The sequence below is a fragment of the Saccoglossus kowalevskii genome, chromosome 5, assembly GCF_978046115.1.
Source record: "Saccoglossus kowalevskii chromosome 5, keSacKowa6.1, whole genome shotgun sequence".
Lineage (NCBI taxonomy): Eukaryota > Metazoa > Hemichordata > Enteropneusta > Harrimaniidae > Saccoglossus > Saccoglossus kowalevskii.
In genome coordinates, this window is record NC_140645.1 from 34,021,641 (window position 1) to 34,034,735 (window position 13,095).

General features: G+C 34.8%; 1 long non-coding RNA gene across 1 annotated transcript; it reads right to left on the reverse strand.

The window, feature by feature from the left end:
* Positions 1–4,773: 4,773 nt before the first annotated feature.
* On the reverse strand, positions 4,774–6,874 carry LOC146746085 (uncharacterized). The gene is made up of 2 exons (XR_014929570.1): positions 6,753–6,874; positions 4,774–5,061 (listed from the first exon to the last, which is right to left on the reverse strand). It is a non-coding gene; the product is annotated as an uncharacterized LOC146746085 (long non-coding RNA).
* Between the last annotated feature and the right edge of the window lie 6,221 nt (positions 6,875–13,095).

Consider the following 13,095-nt stretch of genomic DNA (forward strand, 5'->3'; position numbering starts at 1 on the left):
AAATCAAAATAATCCACTTGTGTGTCGTTTTTCACAAGGCGCGCCCAAGAACAAAAATTACAACACATCCAATACAAGCTGAACCCCCATAAACAAGTGGACGAATCCGGGATTCGAAAGTTTGCGGCAAAGTCAGCTGATTTGCATACACACGACACACAAGACAAGCAAGGGAACGGAGACACGAGAGTCCTGTAATAGCGAGAGTCATCACTAATCCTCTGTTTTACATCGCAGTTAAGGCACTCAGGAGAACTTCAATAATAAATTCAACGATGGAGACATGTATTCTGTTACCAAACGGCCTTGCTGTCTGCGAGAAGTTCGATGACGACACTTACCAAGCTGCAGACGATGGATCGATGTTTCGGTCACGACCGAGTATATTTTCGGCGGTGACGCTTCTACCGGGCACCAGTTTTTACCCAAAATGTGGACCCATTTCTGTCATCAGACTCGGAAGTCATTTAAAACTGGAGAATTTAGACGTAAGTTTAATAATTTTTTTTTTAGAAGAATATTCCTTGTTTCCGGCGAGTAACATTCGCGAGTCGTGATTCTCATCTTTTGCTGGGTAACGTCGCGATGTGCATGTCGTGGATTAGCGTAAACTTATTTTTATAAATCAAAGGGTTTCGATTTCTTTTGGTATTATAACCTCTAATACTCAGTAAGTCCTATTCCAGGCGGCTGCTTTGCTCTTTTGTCTTTGATAATAATTTAATTAACTTTACGTCAGTAATTTACTTTCAAAGTACCGCCCGACAATGACTTTATGACAGCCCGGGCTGTTCCCACAAAAAGTCTATTTGCTTACGGTTCTTCTCATGTCTTGCTCATGGTATGCGACGCTTCGCTCCATGTGCACTGAAGTTGAGGTAAAACAAATATGTTTGGAGATTTTCTGTATTATGTTTTGTGGTTACAGGCTCGATTTGTTCAGTGTAGCACAATATTTTTGTTACAGTTATACAATTTTTTTTTTCGATCGCCCGCAAGGCAGGAAATTAGAAGGCTGCTGTTTGATTTATGATCCTGTGTTATGCCAACAGTGATATCCACATGTGGTACGCCAACCGTAGTTTTTACTTACTCCCATTTTCGTTTTCACCATGAATTGCTCGTAGAGTTACTTCGAATTGCGTGATTACTGGCTGGCTGTCGGCGTGTCATAATAATACTGGCAGCATCTACTACTAGCATTTCGAGCGCCACTGGGTACGATCGTGACATCATCGATTTAGTTGTTACGATTGGAACCCCGATAATCTTGTCGGTCTTTTTCAATCTTTGATCATGAATTTAAACTTTCTAATTAACTCTTAACATCGGAATCATCAAAAAAGTCGGGAGAAAAATAATTAAATACATTTTATGTGTTTCCCTTCAAGCGTCAAAAAGGTGCGACTTCTCATTTCTGGCTGAAGGAAAACGGGAGATAACGGTGTTCATTGTTTGGGTCATATGCCAGTGTAAAATAGCTTTATAAAAACAGGAAACAACAGATTATGGCAGTTTAACACTCAAATAACCTGCAGTAAATGAGATTACAAACTAGCTACTGTAAACAAAAAATAATGATCTGATCAAATGTGCACTTGAAAATCTGTTTCTAGAAACTCTGTCAATAATAATAATTTGTCCCCAAAAAATAAATCTTATGAATTCCTTTTACACACACTTATTCACATGTGAACATTTCCAAAAAAATGTTAAGGAAAATTATTGTTTGACTAAGCTGTGTTCAAGGTATTGATTTAAAAGATTATTAAAGGAACAGTTGGCCCACACAAATTCATGACTGTTGAAATGTTTATGGCTTAGATAACAGAGAAATAAAGATATCTTTTTGAACTTGGTGTTGGTGTAAAAATATATTGGTCTGGTTTACTGGGTGATTAGACCTTGGAAGGTGTTTTACATGGGACCATTTATTGGTAGAATTAGATATGGAGCTAGTTCAACCTTGTAACTCGTAAATCGCAGTGATTTCCAACAATGGATCGGTATAGTACAAGTACATAGATGTAAAGTAAGTAAAATAGATAGCGGCCTGCTAAGAAAGGCTTCTATCCAACCACCTGAAAGTTTCAGTGTGTTTTATATGGTGTGAATATATTACCGGAACCTCTTTTCTATAAATTAATGGCAACTTTGACTTTGGGTTTTATAACTTGTTGGGAGCAAGGGATTTAGTTGTGGTAATTCTTTGACAAAGACCGCAGCTCATGCGTTACAATGGTTGATGAAACGTTTAGATTTGTTCTGTAACTTTATTTAACAGTTTTATATTGAGTGACAATATTGAATGTGGGCGCTTTGCCAAATAAATTATAGGTAGAATACACATCACCCCCATGTTTGTCTATCATTGTCATGACAACCAAGATACAGTTGTAACTTGTAGACGAAATAATTTTGTGCTGTGTTTCGGGGTATGTTGCTCTGTGGCTGGCACTACTACGGTTGTCATAAAAACAGAACAGCTGGGCAGTGTAAGTAAATATAATTCATTCACCATGAAACATATTAAAAATTGTTATTTATGTGCAAGTATTTCAGATGTTGTTTTATAAAAGCTGTATACTTCCATGAAATTTATGCGAGTGTGTCAATATCAGCTGGCTTTTGAAAAGCTACAACTCTCAGCTCTCACTGCATAGTGGATATTATTGGTGTGGTTTGATTACACTGGAAAACAAAACAGTAGCAAGATCATAGCCAACAAAGAGTTTTGGGTAATAGTCAATGGATATGTTCCAAACTTAGGGAGGAAATTGTCACTCATGATATATGTTGATATTTTGATAACTCAGATTAGGTAAGTGCTCTAACCAAAATTGCATTCTTAGTAAGTCCTTGTATTGTATATATAGTACTGTATTTTTTCAAACAGTAGCATACATACTTTCACAGATGTGTGTCTGGTCAAATTAAGTCGCATTGTTAATGAGGCAGTCCTATTAGAGATGCGTTTATATAACCAGTTATCTTGCAGAATGGTTCTACACACAGCACTACCTAGAATTGAACGTTGGTAGCGATTGTGGTGTAGCAGTTAACAAAATGACTGTAACCTTGTGAGTGAACCACAAATCACAGCATAATTACAGGCCTCCATAACCCTCACTCTTCCATCATTTCACTGTACTTTACCAGAGGCAGTTGATGCAGAATTTTTAAAACAATAGAAGAAGACAATAGAAACAGGAGACTGGTATGTGATGAATGAGTGGGCCTGAAGCTTAACCTGTGACATTTATGGTGGTCGCTTAGCATTGTTTTAATACACATTAAACGTTCATCGGTCTGTGTTAAAAATGTCAGAGATTGATGGATGCTCCCAGGAGTCAGTTGTATTGAGTGACTGATTATGTGTGGATTATTTGAGATCTAGTGTGGAGTCAAAGATGCAATATGGACGAGAACATATATTGTTTAGTTTTGTTGTTACGGTGCTGAATGTGCATGAATCGTTCCATCTTTATTCATCATGAACTGAAACCGATGTTCCGGCTGATCTGCACTGGCTCGGAAGATGAATTCTGATTGGCTAAAAAAACAAAAAAACTTGTGGCGTTGAATGCACGTTCATTGTCAGTATTGTTATGCAAATTCAAACTAGTTAATCATTTACAACCTTCCGAGCCAGTGCAGATTAGCCCCGATGTTCTTGTTGCACATGTCTGAGAAATCATTCAATGAAACAATGACATTCTCCATACGCAGGATGTGCTATGTTTGTATTGGTATGCACATAATGTCTGCGCATGTGTTTTACTGTTTATGATTTTTCATCTAACAAATATTATTGTGTGTCCAACATTTTTAATTTATGATATTATGGAGCATCAAACAATATTTGGATTCGTCAATATTGTATCTGTTTTTCATTACTATGCTAGAAGTTCATTGTTGGTAATTTTTAAACTATGAAATACTAATACTTTTGTAAAGTATGGTATTCATGATGAATCATTCTTTCAGTAAAAATAGCAAACAAAAATAATTAACAGTACCATTTAATGTTGTTAATGTAAACTTGTAATGATTGTCAAAAATCAGCAACCAAGATACTGGAATTAATAGTGCTATCTTGTAATGTTTTCATGATGATAATACGTAATCAAAAGAAGAGTCGTCTGATGACATAAGGATTCTACGTATGTGTGAGTTTTCAGGTATTTGTGATATTATTTGGTCACATCAGATACTTGTTTGGACCATCATGGCTGAATTATTAGAATTATTGTTTGAGTGGTTGAATTCTGTATTAGAAGTCTGTTTCAGTCAGTGGGGACAAATTGTAAAATGAAAAAAGTCGAGGAAGGTCATTTCAAACCAAAAAAATGTGAAAAAGTTGATTATGGTGATCATGATGCATATTGCCATAAGAACTTGATTTGTTAATAAAATAAATTCACTTGCAAAAACTTGTATTATGGCAACTGCTGAATTCTAAATTCACAGAGACCACAAAGATACCTAGATGCGCTACCTGACTGCTTTGGTGTCCATAATTTTCATTACATAGTTTCAACAAGACAAAGACATTTTCAATATGTTTTGCCCATACAATCCTGAAGTTCAAGCCCAGCAACTGGTTTATTTGCAGATTACTGTAGTAACAACAAAGTAAGACAAAATGTATAGCATATCCAGTTTAAATTTTGTGGAAAAAGTCATGTGACACAGACAGACAAAATGTTTGATTCGTATTTGTTATATATCAATACAATGAAGTGTATCAGTATAATAATGATGTTGCAAAGATTATGATCAACTCAAATTTGAATTTTCATTTATTGTGAAAGCTAAACAAGATTGAGATCTGAAAATTTCACATTAAGACAATCACAGCAATCAAAAACTAAAAAAAATTAATAAATATCTAAAGAATGATAACAAAATCACGTTAAATAAAAGAAAAAGTAAAAATCAAGAGCCTAAACAAAACCCTATTTTATTTAAACAGATTAGGTCTAATCAGCTTTCTAATTTTGAGTGGATTCTCCAGGGGCTACTTTCTTTGTGATCTAATATCCATATTGGCTTGTTGATCTGTGTGATAAATAAACAGAATATACTCTTTGTTCTGTGTAGAGTCTAATGTATTGGTTGATTTGATAGTATAGAAAGAAGCAATTGGTAAGAGACCTGTGTGTGAATACTCAGCCTAATCCTCTTATTGTACCTCAAGTGTGATTTACACTCCCTTTGTCTTAGGAGATTTGAAAGTTACAGCTAAAAGTTAGTCTATTGGTACTGTATTCTTAAGACAAAGGAAAGGCATACAATGAAACAGTTGTATTGAAAGAGAACTTGAAATTGAACTTTTGTTATTTTTAAATCAATCTAAAAAAGTCAATCTAGGCTTTGATGCAGTTGTGTTTAAGATTACCTGCTTTCCAAACTGTGAGAGAGAACCATATTTATGGAAAAATTTGCCAAAATGATTCTAGCATATAGAAATATCAGAAAAATCTGTATTTTTCTAAGGGCACTAAGGTGATTAATTGCTTTAAATGTCTTCATGAAACCGAAGCCTAGGCATCAATACTCATAGTGGTCAGTAGGCATGTCCTAAAAATAAACTGGGAGATGAAAGACGAAATTTATTGATAAGTGGCTACTGTAAAATACTTTATTTTCGCTGACAGGATGATTCAGTGAAAATACTTTTTTTTTTTTCCATATATTTTACATTCAACTTGTCAAAAATCAGTAAAAATAAATTGCTTACAAAACATCCAAAAAGTTTTTTGAGCATGAAGTAATTCCAGCTAAAATATAGTATTTTATAAAAATAAATTTTGCTGAATGCTTTTCTTTCAGTATTTATGTCAAGTCAAAATTCATGGGGAAAAAAAAGGAAGAGACGTAATGATCAGTTTGGCTAAACATAATTTTCACCTATGGTCTTGTCAAATTAATATTTCATTTTTATTTGTGCTGTGATGATTACTTAATCTTATACTCGAGATTTAAATTTCTGGTACAATCATGGATAAGCAGGTATGGTTGTCAATCTTGATTTCTGAATTAATAACAATTTAGTAGTTGAATTGATTATGTGTTGATGACTGAGATGCAGCATGTGTTTATTTATTAGGGATGATGGAATTTCTGGCCACCCTACCAATGGCACAATCAACACAAAGTTTATTGGTTTATCAGCTTACATGGTAACTTTAAAGAGATGTAATGCAAGGACTAATACAGCCAAATCTTTTCTAGGTGGTTTGACTTCTTAAACCACTTTGTTATGAAAACAAACATGCATATGATCTGTTTTTCAAGTTGAAACCATTATTTTGTTAGGGGTGGAAGGATACCAGAGTGGTGATGTATGCATGTATCTTCACTTGAATCTAGTAAGGACCTTTGCTTTGATGCAGTGTGCAGTTGTGTTTAAAGCGGAAGGGCCGTCACCTGTGTAGGCATGGGAATTGAGTCTCAAGCAACGATAACAATGCATGCTAACAATGCAAAGGCACTTGGGTAGACACTTGTTTGTAAACAATAACATGCTATTCTCACAGTCAGAGCTACATCACGATTCCCCCCAAACGTTGCCAAGACCAATCACAAAATTTCTGAATTAACACCTTTGTTTTCCCCCAAGCTAATCAACTTTTCCCCATGTTAAAGATAAAAATCTTTTGTCTTCTACTGATTTCCTGTTCCGGTCAGTCTGTGAGAATGGCCATCTGAAGCATGCTCAGGTGACAACTCCTCCGCTTTAAATTTACCTAGTTTTCATTCAGAAAGCAGGGTTTGAACTTCAGAGGTGAGGGAGAACAATATGATCAAGAAAAAACTGCCATTTCCAGGATAGCATTAATACATATAGGTAGTAGTCAGTAGGCGTGTTCTGAAAACAAAGTGGGAGATGAAAGAATAAATTTATTGATAAGTGAATAAACAAAAATACAAACAGAATATAGTATGAGATGTAGGAGGAGTAAATGAAGAAAGCCTAGTGGAAATAAAATCTACTGTGTTGACTGTGAGTCATCTTTCTACATTCTTATTTTATTTGCTGACAGGGTTGTTTTGCAATGATTGATTGCGAAATCTCCACCAAGATATCAGCAACATTGAACATTGTGTGTGGATCATGATAACTAAAGTTGTTAACATGTACTGCAATGCTACAGCATTTGAGTTTTGTAGTTTTGTAGAAATTGAACTGGACCACATTAATGGAAAGATTTGCAGCATAGCTGTTCCAAATCACAGGGTTTGTATCTCCATTGGAAGAACACCAGTGCAACAGATCATTTTCTGTTCACTGCAAGACACTGCGACATAAAAACAGGACAAAGGTCATAGCATTGCATGGGATGGGGTTGGATGAAAGTGAAAGTATTTTGAGTTATTCTGACGCTTAATAAATAATGTGCTATACATATTTGTTTGATGAAGTAGGGATATCTCAAATCTATATTCTCATCTGAAAGTTCCTCGTTGCACCATAAAAAAGTAAGAACTCAAGTTAAAAATGGAGTCATTCGATTTTTTATGGCAGGCGTTCCATCCACATGTATGATGCAACAGAAATCATTATTTTCCTTGACTCACAGAATATTGTACATCTTGTTACTTAAAAACAGTTTACATTAATTTATTGGCTCTGACCCAAATGGTACAAGGTAGACACCAGTGGCCACCTTGCAGTCTGGAACCCTAGCACCCAGGTTACGGGATGAACAGTTATAAGCATTCAGTGTGTGCTCAGAATGTTGTGATTAGTAAAGTACAGTACAATACATGAAATGCATTACAATGTTAATTAGCTTGAATCCTCCCATATATGCACCATTATTAGCACTGTGGTCATTTAAAAAACAAAACAAAAACAGACAATAGCCAGTATCGTATCTACAAGTCATTGTTGTGTCTGTGATTCATGTCGTCACTCGTTTCACATTCTTGACCAAAGTTTTGTCATACTGTGCTTTATTTTCACTGGATTGAATTTGGACACAATTCAGAATTTGTCATAAATTAGTAGGATAGGATTTGGGATTTTTTATACCTTCAGCGAACATAAATTCCAATTCTCAGTTCTTCCATAGTATTATCTCTGTGATGTATTATTATTGTACTATTAAGAGCAGATTTCAGAACATGGGAAAAAAATAAGGCTGGAAAAAATCCAATTAACTGATTATTTTAAATCAAATTTGACCAACTAAGTTGAAAGTTGTATGCAAATCAGAGTACTATGTTTACTCTATTAGTAGTGCATGCACTTATATAAACAACATAGGTGTTTTTTCTCTGGTCACAATAGATTATATTTCAATGACCAGCAGTTTTTTCACCAGGTTTCAAATGTGTGAGGCAAAATTGTTCCATCAGTTTAGAAAGTATGAGAAGACTTCCCATCCATGAGACAAAAAAATGTATTTTGTTTCCTTTATAGTGTTTAGAATTTTTCTATGAAAACAGTTGTTGATTTTTTTTTAATTTATAAATTGTCACTTGTATTTACATTTTTAGGAAAAATAAACCTGAGTACAAAAATATAAAAACGAGGCAAATGTCTCATGTCTGGTGAGAACACTGTCCCAGTATACTACATACTGGATGCAATAAATAAAACCTTTGGTTTATGGATGCTTCTAATAACGCAAATAGAGTATCTATTTCCTATGTAACCAACTTAGAGAAATATGTAATAGCGGTTTTACCATAGACCTTATAAAGTACTGAAAGATAGAGAACAAGTGTTATAAAAACAGTTAACACTCTAGTATGCAGATAGGTGTGTGCAATATACTCACCATATTTGGAATAGTTATCAGTAAAGTTTGTTTTCTGTAGAAATAAGAAACAATTAATGTGAAAAAAAGTTGTTTCTGTCAAAATAATAATCTAAAGTTGATGAGTGTTCTGTCTTAATATTGTCAAGAGTTTTAGCCCTCCCCCCTTTAATTAGCTACAGGAATCATGAAAAATAAAACAAATTAGAAAACAAGTTCTTTTGTCACATATAGGAATGCAGCAAATTGGATTTTTTCACTTGTCCATCAGTTTCTATGGTTACCTTTTAATTGAGGTTGATTGTTTTAATTTGTTTGCAGTTATGAGTGAAGGTCAAAACAAGATAAATGGAAGAATGGAGGAATAATTGGGATGGTGTGAGACTTGTTAGTTATTGTCTTGATTTGTACCAGACGGTTGGGTAATTAGGGAATAGATTTTTGCTGGTTGACTAAACAGTTGTCATTGTGTCCTCATTGTCTTCAAACTTCTGCTAGAAATGTTAGTAATTTAATGATTCTATGGCATTCACCAAGACAACATTTTTGTGAAACTTGCAGACCCCAGAGAAATTTGTATTACCACAAAATTTAGCATTTTTCTTAATTCCATTGTTGCCTTTACCTTGTGTCCGTTCATGTGGCCTGACATGTTCAAACTGAAAACCTGACTATCCCCAAGATTCTCTTGTTTACTTAGATTACATGTACTGTATTTACTCTATTTGAATTGCGTATCCCATTGAATCATATATAGAAGCACATATGAACCTGAACTTGCATTTGATGTATGCTGTATTATTAAAATACGACTTATTTTGATCATATAAGTACTTCTGTAATTTATGTAATTGTGTTACTATAAGAACTAATACAATTTATACTGAAGATATAATCAACATTTCCCCAAAGGCGTATTAATTTATTAATTTATTCATGAATCTCAGCCCCCCCCCCCCCCCATTTTTTCATTGATATGTCACACTCTTCCAGGGTAGGCATTGATTCATTTTATTACAACCCCAGCAGTTAGGATTTGCATTCCAGGAGCTACATATTGGTTTGGTGCCACAACAAGTTGATAGAAATCAAATAGCCTCAGGTTACTCCTGTTTACCTCTATAACATAGCGGCACACTTTGACTAACTTGGGGTCTTCCTATGTCATTGAATAGAGGTTGTTGTAAATGTTACTGACAGCCATCCAATTATGATCCAAGGGCAGGGGAAACATGCCAAGCTAAATGATGTATACAAGTTGGTGACATAACAGTGATGTTCCTTACTGTTAAATGTTAACAACATCACCTTGGCGTCACAATGCTGGTCACAATGCTGTCACAGTGCCAAACTTGTAATGATACTGTACACCATTGTCTGATGTTAGAGATCACCTAGGAAGCGCTCCCTACCTGATATCTCAGACTCAAGAATGCCAGTTGATAAAAGTTTCATTTGTGATGTACTTGGGAGTGTACCTGACTGCTGTTTGCATTAATGGCATCCTAAAGAATGGATGTGTTGTCATGTATGTGACAATTCAAGAGAAAAAAGCCACTTACATAACATTGTTTTCATTTATACCATGAAATAGTTTCACTTCAGATAGGATAGAAAAACCATAAAATAATCAATTCAATTGGTTTGAAGACCTTTCTGGTTCTAGAAAAAACAACAACATTTTATTAAAAATTACTTGATCTTGTAACAGTACTACCGGTAATATTGATTCACTGTTCAGATACGTGTGGTGAAGCCAATTCAGCTTGAGTAAACATAGATTTTGAATTTTGGTTCCAATTTTTGAAACTACCCAAATCATGCTGAAGGAAAATTGTGTGAGCTGTGAATTACTTAATCTTGTAACAGAACTAATATTGATTCACTCAATCACTGTTCAGATACGTGTGGTGAACCCAATTCAGCTTGAGAAAACATAGATTTCAAATTTTGGTTTCATTTTTAAACTATCCAAATCATGCTGAAGGAAAATTGTGTGAGCTGTGAATTACTTGATCTTGTAACAGAACTAATATTGATTCACTCAATCACTGTTCAGATACGTGTGGTGAACCCAATTCAGCTTGAGAAAACATAGATTTAAAATTTTGGTTCCAATTTTTGAAACTACCCAAATCATGCTGAAGGAAAATTGTGTGAGCTGTGAATTAAAACTACTGTATTTTCTTTATTAGTTATTATACACTTATGTAAATGGTTATGTGTAAAATTGAAATAATTCATAATATAAAGATCCAACATTCTAAATGCAGTTTTGAGTTTTCAAGTACTTCTGTGCTTCTAATGAATTAAATGGTGTACCAAAAACTTGATATTGTAGTGATTACAAAAAAAAAGCTATCCATGATAAAAATCCTACAATGCCGGTACACCATCAAAGAGATTTTATTTCTACTTTCCACCTAAAATGTAATAACATGTTTTATGTTTATCGTAACTTGTGGTTAGACCGACCTACAGGGTGTTGCTTCACGCTACCTTAGTCTAACCTCATAAACTGATACAATAGCGTAAAGGAAATTGACGCATTTAACAATGTTAGGCTTTGACAGCGATAGAGTTATAAAGTTAATTCTTACTATTGCAGGTGTGATTGAAATAGGAAGTAATATAAAAATAAAGGAAATCAGTAGTGATTGTGATAATGTTTAGACTGTGATAAACTGACTTGGTGTGGCTAGTTTGGAGAGATGCTTGTTTTCAGGGATGAACAAATGTTGTTGCTGTTATAAACAGTGTTGTGGACAATGTGGCCGCGGATGAGTCAATTCTATTGTTACCTGTTTCTAAGAAGATATTGCTGATAAACAGTTATTGGTTAATGAGTAGAGTGGGTGGTTTGGGGTTTTGGTGTACGTGTTAGGGTCAGGGGAGGTGGCAAAAATGTGAGTAGGGAAAGATGTGGTAGTATAGGGTAGGATACCCAGAGGAAGGCAGTGTAGGGCAGAACAGGATTATTTTCAGTATACATAGGATAGGGTAGAGCATAGCAGAGATAAGTCGAGTCAAGTAGAGCCAAGTAGAGCACAGCAGAGATAAGTCGAGTCAAGTAGAGAAGAGGAGAGCACAGCAGAGATAAGTCGAGTCAAGTAGAGCAGAGCACAGCACAGCACAGCACAGCAGAGCAGAGCAGAGACAAGTTGAATCAAGTAGAGCAGAGCAGAGCAGAGCAGAGCAGAGCAGAGCAGAGCAGAGCAGAGCAGAGCAGAGACAAGTTGAATCAAGTAGAGCAGAGCAGGGCAGAGCAGGGCAGAGCAGAGCAGAGCAGAGACAAGTTGAATCAAGTAGAGCAGAGCAGGGCAGGGCTTTACTTTGTAAAATAGTGGTAGCACGCATACTGTAAAACCATCTATTTTCAATGGAATTTAATTTGACTATTTTAACGTTTTGAGCAATTTCACCTGATTATACCCGGTAAATTCACAAATTTGACAGAGAAACAAAAAGTACAAAAATTATTTTACATATGGATTTAATTTGGCAAATTTCTCTCATCAGAAGAAATAACTTAATTAAAAACCAGTGAATAATTGATTGAATTACAGTATGTAGAGTTGGATTAAATTTGTTGAGTAGGGTATGGTTGATAGGATAGAGTATGACAAAACTGGATACAAACAGGTGAAGGTGGATTGAGTCTGTAGGTAGGGTATGGTTAGTTGGTTTTGGCAGAGTTGGGTCACCGGTAGTTTAATGTATTTGCTTAAAAAGGAAACTTCCAATCCCAGGGATTGCACCAAAAAATCATGGGACACTATTGTTTATGTTATTTACAAAGTTAATCTATCTTTTGTTATCCATTGTAATTTTAATCCAGAAAGTAAATTTGTTGTGAGATTAGGCTTAACTGGAAGTGCCCCTTTCATAGAAGTATATGTGCTTATGTACATTACAGAGGTACACATTTAAATGATTCAATATCCTGAGATTTTTGATTTATATGTGTTTAATTAGAAATGCGCTTTGAATAGAACAAATATGGCATGGTTGATAGGATAGGATAGGATATGTTAGGGCAGTTTCAGTTAAGCGAGAGTATGGTAGAATTGTATGTTAAATAAAACTCATAAATTACCATGGTGATATATTGAGTATAAAACATGTTTCTCACAGGTCACCAACAACATATAAATATTACTACTGATGTTGATTTATCATTTTACATAGTTGTTCTATCAAAATAACTTGAAACACAAGATGATTTAAAACGCTTTGATGTTTGCATTAACTTATTGTTGCATTCCTACTTTGTATCATTTGCAGAACACTTCCCACTGAATAGAATACTGTAAAATACTTTATT